Below are 13,094 nucleotides of genomic sequence, written 5' to 3'. Positions count from 1 at the left end.
AGCAGGGATGTGAGATCCCCTGTCTGTGGATGAAAGATTGGGGTGGCACCATTTTCCCCCAACACCGACATGGTTGGTCTTCAGAAAGCAGCACACCAACCCCCAGTGGAGGTAGGAACCACTTACATCAAACCTCACAGCCCTGTGCCTGGCAACTGCTTATTTACGGGGGCATGACTGACTCTGAGCCAATACAGCAGGCCTCTCCTCCAGAAGACAGGCACAGACAGCACCCAGAAAGCACCAAGTGTACTGAAAATCAAGTGCTTCAAAACAACACTTGCAGTTCTGGTGGAAATAGGGCCAGGCTTACTTTTTTTTTCTTTCTTTCTTCTTTTTTTCTTCTGGAATCAGGTTCATAGTTTCTTACTTGATTTTTTTCCCCATTTCCTTCCCTCTCTCTCTCTCTCTTTCTCGACAAGGTTCTTTATTTTTGGTTTTGTCTTTCTTTTTTCTTTTATTCTTTTTTTTTTCTTTTATTTTTCCCTTTAGAATCAGCATTATCGTTTTTTGATTCTCTGGGGGTTTTTTTATTCCCTCTCCTTTCCTCTTTTTTGTTGGGGGGGGGGGGGAAGAATCGGGTTTTTCAATTTTTTTTCCATTTAACCAGGCTTATTTTAACAAACAAAGCACACCTAGTTAAAGTTCCAAACACTCCCCACTGCAAGCAAGGAGGAGCTCTGCGAGGTCTGACCGGGGGAAAGAGCAGTCAAAATGCAATAGCAGCGTGCATACAGCATATACCAGAAATATTTCCTGAAGAGCCAGGCCCTGGACAGTGTATGACCTCTTTTTAATATAGCATTACTCTTAGGTGCAGTAATATAACAAGATTTTAAAACACCCAAAAGACAGAAACTTAGCCAAAATGACAAGTCAGGGGAATTCTCCCCAAAAGAAAGGTCAAGAAGAAATCACAGCCAGGGACTTGTTCAGAACGGATATAACCAGTACATCTGAACAAGAAGATAGAACCACAGTCATAAGACTACTAGCTGGGCTTCAAAAAGCATAGAAGAAACCAGAGAAACCATTGCTGTAGAGATCAAAGACCTATCAACTAGTCAGGCTGAAATAAAAACTTCTGTAACTGAGAAGCAAAACTAACTGAAGACAGTCACAGCAAGGACTAAGAAGCAGAGAAGAGAATAGGTGATACGAAAGAAAAAATTATGGAAAATAATAAAGCTGAAAAGAAGAGGGAAAGGAAGCTATTAGATCATGAGGGGAAACTTAGAGAACTTAGAGAGTCCATAAACTGAAACAATATCCATATCACAGGAGTCCCAGAAGTAGAAGAGCAGGGGGAAAAGGCAGGAGGTTTATTTGAACAAATTATAGCTGGGAACTTTCCTAATCTGGGGAAGGAAAGAGGCATCAAAATCCAAGAAGAACAGAGAACTCCCATTAAATTCAACAAAAGCTGATCATCACCATGGCATATCATAGTCAAATTCACAAAATACACAGACAAGGAAAGAATCCTGAAAGCAATAAGGGAAAAAAGTCCTTAACTTACAAGGAAAGATAGATCAGTTCACAGCAGATTTTTCCACAGAAACTTGGCAGGCCAGAAAGGAGTGGCAGGAAATATTCAGTGTGCTTGAATGGGAAAAATATTCAGTCAAAAATTCTTTACCTAGCAAGGCTATCATTTAGAATAGGAGAGATAAAGAGTTTCCCAGACAAACAGAAATTAAAGGAGTTCGTGACCAGTAAAGCAACGCTGCAAGAAATTTTAAGGGGGAGTCTTTGAGTGGAGAAAAAAAAATAGTAAAAGACCAAAGCAACAAAAACTATAAAGGACCAGAAAACATCACCAGGAACACCAGCTCTATACATGACACAATGGCACCAAATACATATCTTTCAATACTCACTCTTTAAATGATTAAAAACTCCAATCAAAAGACATAAGGTATCAGAATGGATTTAAAAAAAAAAAAAAACAAGATCCATCTACATGCTGCTTACAAAAGACTTACTTTAGACCTAAAAACATCTGCAGATTGAAAGTGATGGGATGGAGAACCATCTATCATGCTAATGTAGGTTAAAAAAAGCTAGAGTAGCCCTGCTTATATCAGACAAGCTATATTTTAAAAAAGAGACTGTAACAAAAGATGAAGAAGGCATTATATCATAATTAAGGGGTCTTTCCACCAAGGAGATCTAACAATGGTAAACATTTACGCCCCCAACTTAGGGAGAACCCAAATATATAAATCAGTTAGTAACAAACATAAAGAAACTCACTGATAAAAGATTTCAATAATAGTAGGGGACTTTAATATCCCACTGACAACAATGAATTGATCATCTAAGCAGAAAATCAACAGGAAAACAATAGCTTTGAATGACACACTGGACTGGATGGACTTAACAGATATATTCAGAATAGTACCCCCTAAAACAGCACAATACACATTCTTCTCAAGTGCACGTGAAACATTCTACAGAACAGTTCATATACTTGGTCACAAATCAGAAGATTAAAGAACATACTACTAAAGAATGAATGGGTTAACCAGAGAATTAAAGAAGAAATTTAAAAATACATGGAAGTCAATGAAAATGAAAACATGACAGTCCAAACCCTGTGGGATGCAGCAAAGGCAGTTCTAAGAGGAAAGTATATTGCAATTCAGGCCCACCTCAAGAAGCAAGAAAGGTCCCAAATACACAAACTAACCTTACACCTAAAGGAGCTAGCAAAGGAACAAGAAATAAAGCCTAAATCCAGAACAAGAATGGAGATATAAATATTAGAGCAGAAATAAACGATATAGAAACAAAAAGAAAAACCAGTAAAACAGATCAATGAAACTAAGACTTGGTTCTTTGAAGAATTAAAAAATTGATAAACTTCTAGCCAAACATATCAACAACAAAAAAGAGAGAGAAAGGATCCAAATAGATAAAATCATGAATGAAAAAGGAGAGATCACAACCAACACCACAGAAATACAAACTATGAAAATACTATGAAAAATTACAAGGCAACACATTGGGCAATCTAGAAGAAATGGAAAAATTCCTAGAAACCCATGAGCTACTAAAACTGAAACAGAAAGAAATAGAAAATTTGAAAAGTCCCATAACCAGCAAAGAAATTGGATGAGTAATCAAAAGTCCTCCAACAAACAAGAGTCCTGGGCCAGATAGTTTCTCAAGGGAATTCTACCAGATATTTATTTTTTTTTTAATTTTTTTTTCAACATTTATTTATTTTTGGGACAGAGAGAGACAGAGCATGAACGGGGGAGGGGCAGAGAGAGAGGGAGACACAGAATCGGAAACAGGCTCCAGGCTCTGAGCCATCAGCCCAGAGCCCGACGCGGGGCTCGAACTCACGGACCGCGAGATCGTGACCTGGCTGAAGTCGGACGCTTAACCGACTGCGCCACCCAGGCGCCCCTCTACTAGATATTTAAAGAACACTTAATACCTATTCTTCTCACACTGTTCCAAAAAATAAAATGGAAAGAAAGCTTCCAAACTTATTCTATGAAGCCAGCATTACCTTAATTCCAAAAACCAGACCAAGACCCCACTAAAAAGGAGAATTACAGGACAATATCCCTGAAGAACCTGGATGGAAAGATTCTCAACAAGATACTAGCAAATCGAATTCAAGAGTACATTCAAAGAATTATTCACGATGATCAAGTGGGATTTATTCCTGGCCTGCAAGGGTGGTTCAATATCTGCAAATCAATGAACATGATACACTGCATAAATAAAAGAAAGGATAAGAAGCATATGATCATTTCAATAGATGCAGAAAAAACTTTTAACAAAATACAACATCCTTTCTTGATAAAAGTCCTCAAGAAAATAGAGATAGAAGGAACATATCTCAATATCATAAATGCCATATACAAAAGACCCACAGCTAATATTACCCTCAGTGGGAAAAACTGAGAGTTTTCCCCCTGAGATTAGGAACACGACAGGGATGTCCACTCTCACCACTGCTGCACTGTTGGTGGGAATGCAAACTGGTGCAGCCACTCTGGAAAACAGTATGACGTTCCTCAAAAAGTTAAAAATAGAACTACCCTTCAACCCAGCAACTGCACTACTAGGTATTTATAAAGGATACAAAAATGCTGATTCGAAGGGGCACATGCACCCCAATGTTTAGAATAGTGCTGTCAACAATAGCCAAAGTATGGAAAGACCCCAAATATCCATTGACTGATGAACAATAAATAAGATGTGGTATATATACATACAATGAAATTTTACTTGGTGATCAAAAAGAATGAAATTTTTCCATTTGCAACAATGTGGATGAAACTAGAGTGTATTAGGCTAAGTGAAATAAGTCAGAAAAAGACAAATATCGTATGATTTCACTCACAGGAAACTTAAGAAACAAAACAGATGAACATAGTGGAAGGGAAGGAAAAATAAGATAAAAACAGAGGGAGGTAAACCATAAGAGACTCTTAATACAGAAGAAACACTGAGGGTTACTGGAGGGGAGGTGGGTGGGGAGATGGACTAGATGGGCTACAAGCATTAAGGAGGGCACTTGTTGGGACAAGCACTGGGTGTGGTATGTAAGAGATGAATCACTGGGTTCTACTCCTGAAACCAGTACTACACTGTATGTTAACTAACTTGAATTTAAACAATAATTAGGATTAGATAATACTTTAAGGATGTTGGGATATTGGCTAGCAATTTTGTTTAATGATGGATGTATTCCTCATACATTTATTGAAATACACTATATATGGATCAAAAAAATCCATACATGCACACGCACACACACACACGCACACACACACATACACACACACACACAGCCTTTCTTTGGTCCTGTTACCCTTTCTAGCCACTGCCTAATTTTTTTTTTTATTTTGTTCCCAAACTTTCCACTCACTCTGTTTTCTTTCATTGCCAAATAGATTCATGACTGAAATTTTTCATTCATTTTCCCCTTTTTACCACTTTACCACTTTTCTTTTTTTTTAAGTTTTTAATGTTCATTTATTATTGAGAGATAGAGAGCATGAGCGTGGGAGGGGCAGAGAGGGGGGAGACAGAATCTGAAGCAGGCTCCAGGCTCTGAGCTATCAGTACAGAGCTTGATGCAGGGCTCGAACTCACAACCGCGAGATCATGACCTGAGCGAAAGTCGAATGCTTAACTGACTGAGCCACCGAGGCACCCCCAACTGTATCCTCATTAGTTGGTTAGTTGGTCAGTTAGTTCGTTCATTAGTTAGAGTTTTTGGCAAGTTGACACTCCTCTTTATCGCAACTCTTCTCCATTCGATTCTTTTAAGTCTAATTTCCTGAACCTAAAGTCAGTTAATATTTGATTTTTGTCTCACTTATATGCCAGTCACTAGGTTAAACTACAGAATAATCACAACAAATGCAAAAGTTTCTTATTACAGCCAGCGTTTCCACAAACCTTGGCACCCTTCTTTACTATTTCCTTGTGTCTTTCCAATACCCCTTCCATAGCTGCGGGAACAGAATTCTTTCCTAGTCCCCACACTAACCCAATCCGGTTCCATCTCATCACTCTCAGGATTCTGTCTTTCTGACCATACCACAGAGAAATTAAAAGCCTCAACATAAATAAATTAAACCACTCACCTCTGTGACCACACATACCTACAAACCTGTAGCAATCCATCCTTTCCTCACAGGGAAGAGTTGTCTTTAAAAAAAAATTGCCTTAGCTACAATAAGGGTATTCCCTGTGCTCAAAACTTCACATACTTCTTCTCTGGCTATTTCTCTAACAATTACAACCTCTTTCTCCCTTTATCTTCCCTATCTCCTATGCTATTGGTTTTCCTTCTAATAAAAGAAAAAATATATTTATCATCTTACCCTTCACTCTAAGCTTCCCCATGTAGTGTGCTTTTCATCTCTCCAATGAATCTGTTCTGCACAATTCAAAGACACCTTTCAACGGCCAAACATACTGATTTTGCTTTTGGTTATCTTGCTTGATCTCTCAGTCATAATTAAAACTATGGATACTCTTGAAGATGTATTCTCCCTTGCTTTCTCTTATTCCTTTTTTCTCTAATGACATCCTTTCCTTTATCATCTTTTTCCTTCTGCTCATCATTTAATATTGACATTTCCTTCATTTCTTCACTTTTGAGTCTACACTCTCTGAATGACCTCATTTCTTCTGACTTCGGCTATCATTTAATTGTTGATGACTTCTATATCTCCATAAGCAACTGAGGCTTTTTTCCAGAGTTCTGATTTACACATCACACATCTTACAGGACCTCACTGACAATTTCCTTACATATATAATAGAAATAATGATGATAATGGTAGTATAAGTTTTGAGAACAACTTGGTTTGAATCTGAGTTCTATGAATTAATATATAGATCTTCTTGAGTAAGTAATCTCAGTTACACAAACCTCAGTTTCCACATCTATAAAATGAGGATATTAGTATCTAATTTCTCCATTTGCTGTAAGAATTAAATGTAATAACTTATATAAACACAGTTATTATTTGGTATATGACAAGTATTAATTATCTGTAATAATAACAAATATATATTACTTAATGCAGAAATATGAACCAGTCACTCTACACACATTTTCTCATTTAACTTTCAATTTAGGACAACAAAAATTGAAACTATTATACTCCTCTTTTTTTTCATAATTTATTTTCTACATAAATACTCCCTGTTTTCTTATATGGACACAAATACTGAGACAGTCTCTCAGGCTGAAAAGGGGAGACATTTCTCTCCCTTCCTTTCCTTTCTACCTACTAGACAGGTGAAATAGTCACTAGGTTATATCTCAGATCTCATATTTCTCTCCTCCTCTCTATTCCCAGGTATCATCAACCTATTTTCTGACCCTATACTTTCTATCTGTTATACTTCTATGATCTCTCTGCCTCCTGTATTGCGCTTTCAAAAAATAGAATAGAAGAGGGGCGCCTGGGTGGCTCTGTTGGTTAAGTGCCCAACCTTGATTTTGGCCCAGGTCATGATCTCACAGTTCATTAGTTTGGGTTCTGTGCTGGCAGTGCACAGGCTGTTTGGGATTCTCTCTCTCTCCCTCCCTCTCTCTCTCTTTCTCTCTCTCAAGATAATTTTTTAAAAAGAGAATAGAATAATCTTTAGAAAGTCACAATCATATAATTTTCAATTCTCCCATTAAATCAATTCAGTGATTCTCCGTTGCTTATAGACTGAAATCCAAATGCCTGATCAAATCCTACAGCATCTCTACCTGACTGCGGCTGTCTGAAAGGCCATCCTTCCCCACTTCCTAACTCCTAATTCATGCCCCCTGCTATACCCAAATGTACAGGAATCTGTGTCTTTGCCTGTGCCACTTCCTCTATCGAAGTTCACTTCTGCCTTATCAACTAGATAAACTCCTAGTCATCCTTCAGTATTCTCCTCTGACACTTCTTCACCCAATCTTTCTAGAAGTCTACTAAGCTGAGCTGTTATTTTCCATCTCTCTCTGTTTCTCTAGGTTTTATACCTACCACTATTCATACATATTTTCTGTCATACAATATATATTTATGTTCAAGTCGCTGTTTTTTTCTAGTTTATGAATTCTTAAGACAAAGATTCTCAGTGACTTTATCCCCATCTCTTGACACAGATAACTTTTTCAATAAAAATCTATGTAACAAATCAATAAGTGTATATCCCATGCACATATTACCACACATTTTATACATATTTTTACTTATATTCCCAAACACAAACACTTATACAACCAGGAACCATAAAGCATGAAAGTAGGAAAAATAAGGCATGTTCACCTAGGCTTGTAGTAGGTAAAGTTGCACCAATAATGGTTTTTTTTCTTCCTACCTTGAACTCAAGAAGAAAATTACAAATTGGCCACTTTACCTTCTGCATGAGATCAGGGTAAAGTATGTACTCTGTGACAGAGACGATAGAGCAAACTATTGGGTCTTTTGGTAACAAAAGTCCTCAAAAGCTGTCATATTCATCTCAGTTTCTAGATCCAGAGATTTTCAAAATCAAAATACCAGGTTTCCATGTAGGCTTCTGCCTGTGGCAATGGGAAAAGTACAAGGGGATGGAAGCAGAGTCAGCAAAGGGCAGAGAAGTATTGGCCAGGGTCCAGTTGTTACAAAATGAGGTCAATGTGGAAAGTTATTACCCTAGAGATTTTAGTGTAAAAGTCCTAATTTTTTTCTACTGTACAGAATCTGATCCCTGCAAGTACCTTGGAACAGAATCTCTGTACCAAGTTCTTGTAAAGAGAGTTAAAGATAAGTGCCCCACACATCAAAAAAGGAAAGTTCGTGTTGCAGAGGAAAGGCCAATTCTTCACAAATCTTGCAGAAGCTCCTAAAGAGATGTAGTCCCCTGGACAATTCCCTACTCTTACCTGCTGGGCTGGGCTAAGCACAGAGCAGTGGAGTCGCTGGTGAGGGGTCAAGGGCTGAGTATAGGATGGTGAAATCTGCAGTCTGAAAATCCAAATCCCACTTGGCAGTTCTTCCCGGATTTTTATTCCTAGACACTCAGAACATTTCTCTATCCTAAACTGTTGCCAACCACTTGTCAAAGACAAAAACCTAAATTCTCTAAGGGCCTGAACAGTGGTTTTTCCTAAGAGGAAGTCATTAAAAATGAAGTCCTGAGAGCTGAGATAAACAGTACATTCCCATGAGTCTGGCTTCATAAAATTCTCTGAAGCTCTTTGTATTATGCTTGTAGACACAGATTACAATCTCTGGGTCTCCCTTGATTTTAAACTCTACGAAAAAGAGACAAAATTTTAAATAGCGATATGGAATCCAATGTATATTTGTTATTCAACAGAGCAATTCTATTTCTAGGCTCCTAAGAGAAATTAAATATTTTGTTCACAAAAAATTACAATTGTTCTTATCAGCTTTATTCAAACTATCCAAAAACTCGAAAAAAAAACCCAAATGTGTGTCAGTAGATGAATACACAAATAAACTAGTGTATCCTTATGGTGCATCCATTTAACAGAATACTACTCAGGTTTTTAAAAATATTTATTAATTTTTGGGATAGCACCAGTAGGGGAGCGACAGAGAGAGGGGGACAGAAGATCCAAACAGGTTCTGCACAGAGAGGCTGACAGAAGCAAGCCCGATGTGGGGCTTGAACTCACAAATGACAAGATCATGACCTGAACCAAAGTCAGACACTCAACCGACTGAGCCACCCAGGTGACCCAACTCAGTATTTTTTTTAATGAACTGCTGAAAAAATGTAACATCATAATTGAATCCAAAAAACACTGTGCTGAACAAAAGAACTAATCACAAAAAGGTTCATACTGTATGATTCCATTTTTATGAAATTCGAGTCAGTAGCTACTTGGGGACCAGTGTATAAGAACTGACAGCGACCCAGCGTGCCCCTTCCTCACTGCCCTCCAAATCCTGCCGCGGCCATTGCTGCAACCACGATGCCGAAACAAAAGAAGCAGAATCAGTAGCAGCCGCCACCACCACAGCAGCCCCCGCTGCCACAGCAGGAAGAGACTAGAGTCGAGGAGGGTGGGGGCCCCATAGGACCACCCAGGCTTCTGGGTGCCCCCCCATGGCCAAATGGAAAGCCGGGTGACCCCAAGTCTGTCCCAAACTGGAATCCTCCCACATGTCCACCATCAGTAGAATAGATAAATAAGTTGTTGTGTGTGCGTGCAATGGGAGACTACACTGCAAGAAAATGAATGAACTCCTGCTATAGGCAACCTGGATTAAATCTCACAAACACGATGTTGAGTGAAAGGAGCCAGACAGGAAAGAATGCAGATTCTCTTCACAGAAGTCCTCCAGGATCAAGGGGACCAATGATTTCACCACTAGTGAGTCTCAAACCTCCTCCCTGGGGCAGAGGCCCAATTCGGGGGGCCTAGGCCCCAGATGTGGCCCATATGGTCGTGGTTGGTGGGGGGCCAATACTGAACCTCCTTTTCCTGGACCACGCCGTGGGGGTCCTTCCAGGGGAGGCTTTCACAAAGAGCAGAGAAAAATCCTCAAAAGCTCCTAAGTTGGTCTCTATCTGCCCTCCCAAGGATGGCCCCCAAGTTATGGAAGACAAATCCAACCACCCTGTCTGCCGACACTTTGCCAAAAAAGGGCCACTGTCGATATGAGGACCTCTGTGCCTTCGACCACGCAGGCGTCAATGGACCTCCTCTGTGAGACTATGCCTTCCCATCCAGGCTGGAAGGAGCCATCTGGGACCTAGCAGTCATACATTTCCCTGTGGCCCTGTGATGGCTACTGTGAGGCTGTTCCACCCACCACCCTCAATCAGTGACACCCACCCCCATCCATCACCTCCCCATTTGGGGTCCAGAGTTGTGTTTCATCACTGGTGCCCAGTGTGTGGTCTTTCTTCTGATCCAGCCTCTAGAGACTCGCCTTCAAGACCCCATCTTTGCTCCCTTCAACTGCCTTCTGGATCCTCTTCCCCCTCACCAACTGACTGAACAGGAAACCTCTTTGGTGCTGTTTCTTGTGCATCTGTTCACCCAGTCCCCAGTACTGCCCTTGATTCCTGAGAGCCCTGAAGCAGTTTCCTAGCACTCCCTTCTAGCTGCTTAAGTCCTTTTTAAAATGTAACAACCCTTACCTCCAAAGTTGCCAGTTGTCCTGTGAAACTCACCAGGTTGACCTGGGGTCAAGTATGGATGACTGGTTCAGAGTTACTCCCTGAAAGGACGCTCTCCCTGCTTTTGGATTTTGTAATTTCTGCATCAGTAGCATGATCTCCACCACTCTGGTCTGTGATCACTGTGCTTTGTGAAACTGCCCATCCCCTTGTATGCAGCCTCTCTCAATGTCCGTGGCCTCTTTGTGACGTCCTGACACTAGAGTAAGTTTTTCTGCCAAAACAAATGAGACTTGGTGCCCTCTAGACTTTCCATACCTCCCAACATGGGAGAATTGTGAACCTTTCTGCAAGACTGCCTCCCTGGTCTCCCCATCCTGGCGTTGGTTTTTCTGGGTTTGACACAAGTCCATGAGATGTCCTCTAAAGCTTCTGACAAGTAACCTTATCTCCTCTCCAGCCCACTTTAGTTACACTATGTCATTGTGAAGCCACCAGCCCTTTCATCTGAATTCTGTGAATCTCCACCCGGCCTACCTTTGGGTGGAACCTGGGCAGTAGGGTTGCCTTCATCTAACCTTCTTCCCTGCATCCCTGGCACTGGTTGCTTTCTATAAAAATAGCAGTGAACAGGCTCAGTTTTGAACTGGCCCTGAGGAAATGGGTCAGGAGTTGTGTGGGCAAGAGGGAAGGATGAGAGCCGTTGGAGAACTGAGAATTAATTTTTTTCTTTTAAACATTTTTTATATTAGTAATAAATGCAGTGGAAACAATAACAAAAAAAAAGAACTGACAGCAAAAGGCCATAAGGAAATCTTCTGATGAAAAATTTAAATAGATGTATTATATATCTACTATATTATATTATAATAGATGTCTTATATTATATTGCAGTTATAAATCCATTAACTGTAAACTTGTACAGACACTGTGGAAAACAGCATAAAGTTTCCCCCCAAAATTACAAATAGAAATACCTTATGATCCAATAATTCCAGTACTGGGTATTGACCCAAAGAAAATGAAAACACTAATTGGAAAAGATGTATGCTCTCTTATGCTTATTTCAGAATTATTTATAATAATCAAGATAAGGAAGCAACCTAAGTGTCTATTAATAGACAAGTGGATAATGAAGATTTGGTATATATATATATATATATATATATACACACAATGGAATATTACTCAGCCTTTAAAAAGGATGAGATCATGCCATTTGTGACAACATGTATGGACCTAGAGACTATTATGCTAAGTGAAATAAGCCAGTTAAAGAAAGGAAAATACCATATCATGTCACTCATATGTGGAATCTTTCAAAAACCAAAATAAACCCCACCAAAAAACAAAGGATTTATTCAAACAAAAAGCAAAATCAGACCTATAAATACAAAAAAAAAAAAAAAAAAACCCATGGGCAAAATGGGTGAAAGGGAGTGGAAGATACAGGCTTCCAGTTATAGAATAAATAAGTCATAGGAATAAAAGGCATAGCATAGGGAATATATAGTCACTGATATTGTAATAGTGCTGTATGGTGACCAATGGCAACTACACTTGTGGGAGCATAGCATGCATATAGAAAAGTTGAATCACTATGTTGTACACCTGAAACTAATGTAACATTGCATGTCAACTGTACTCATTAAAAAAAAATTTAAGGGGGCGCCTGGGTGGCGCAGTCGGTTAAGCGTCCGACTTCAGCCAGGTCACAATCTCGCGGTCCATGAGTTCGAGCCCCGCGTCAGGCTCCGGGCTGATGGCTCGGAGCCTGGAGCCTGTTTCCGATTCTGTGTCTCCCTCTCTCTCTGCCCCTCCCCCGTTCATGCTCTGTCTCTCTCTGTCCCAAAAATAAAATAAAAAAACGTTGAAAAAAAAATTAAAAAAAAAATTTAAGTTGTACATCTTTAAAACTTATTTTTATAAAATCTAATCTGCATGCCAATTTAAAAATAGAGAGAATTCAGGAATAAGTTATGGAAATAGCAACTCATATGATATCCATTCAGTGAATCATTCAAAAAATCCAAATTTGATGACTTTTGCTTTGTTGATAAGTGGATACCACTAAAACAGCATAAGAGATATTTACACAAAATAAATAGTTGTGATATCTCCCCTCAAGGAAAAGATGATATTGGGTTTTGCCATTTTCCTTCTTACACTGAAACATTCTATACCCTTCTATGCTCTGATAGTCTAAGAGGTGATCACTAAAGAATCTATAACTGGGTTCTTTTGCTGGCTAGCTTCTGGTTGGACATAGACAGTGAGAAAGAAGTGCCAGCAGGGAACAAGAGAGCAGGAGTAAAACAGAGGTGGAGTATTTCTTCCCTGCTTACTCTCTGGTATGGGCCCTGTTTTCTGATAGTATTGATGTCCCAACCCTTGCGGGAGGACCCTCCACCACGCTGCTTCTCTCCCTAGAATACAGTACTGCATTATTTCCTCCATTCCCCCTTCCAGCTTAGGGTAGTAATGGT

The 13,094-nt window shown here is 39.5% G+C and overlaps 1 pseudogene; it reads left to right on the top strand.

The window, feature by feature from the left end:
- The first annotated feature begins 9,155 nt into the window (after positions 1–9,155).
- Positions 9,156–11,196, top strand: LOC123380495 (annotated as a pseudogene).
- The last annotated feature ends 1,898 nt before the right edge of the window (positions 11,197–13,094 follow it).

The sequence above is a fragment of the Felis catus genome, chromosome D1 (genome assembly GCF_018350175.1).
Source record: "Felis catus isolate Fca126 chromosome D1, F.catus_Fca126_mat1.0, whole genome shotgun sequence".
NCBI classification, from domain to species: Eukaryota; Metazoa; Chordata; class Mammalia; order Carnivora; family Felidae; genus Felis; species Felis catus.
This window is presented reverse-complemented; position numbering and strand designations above follow the sequence as displayed.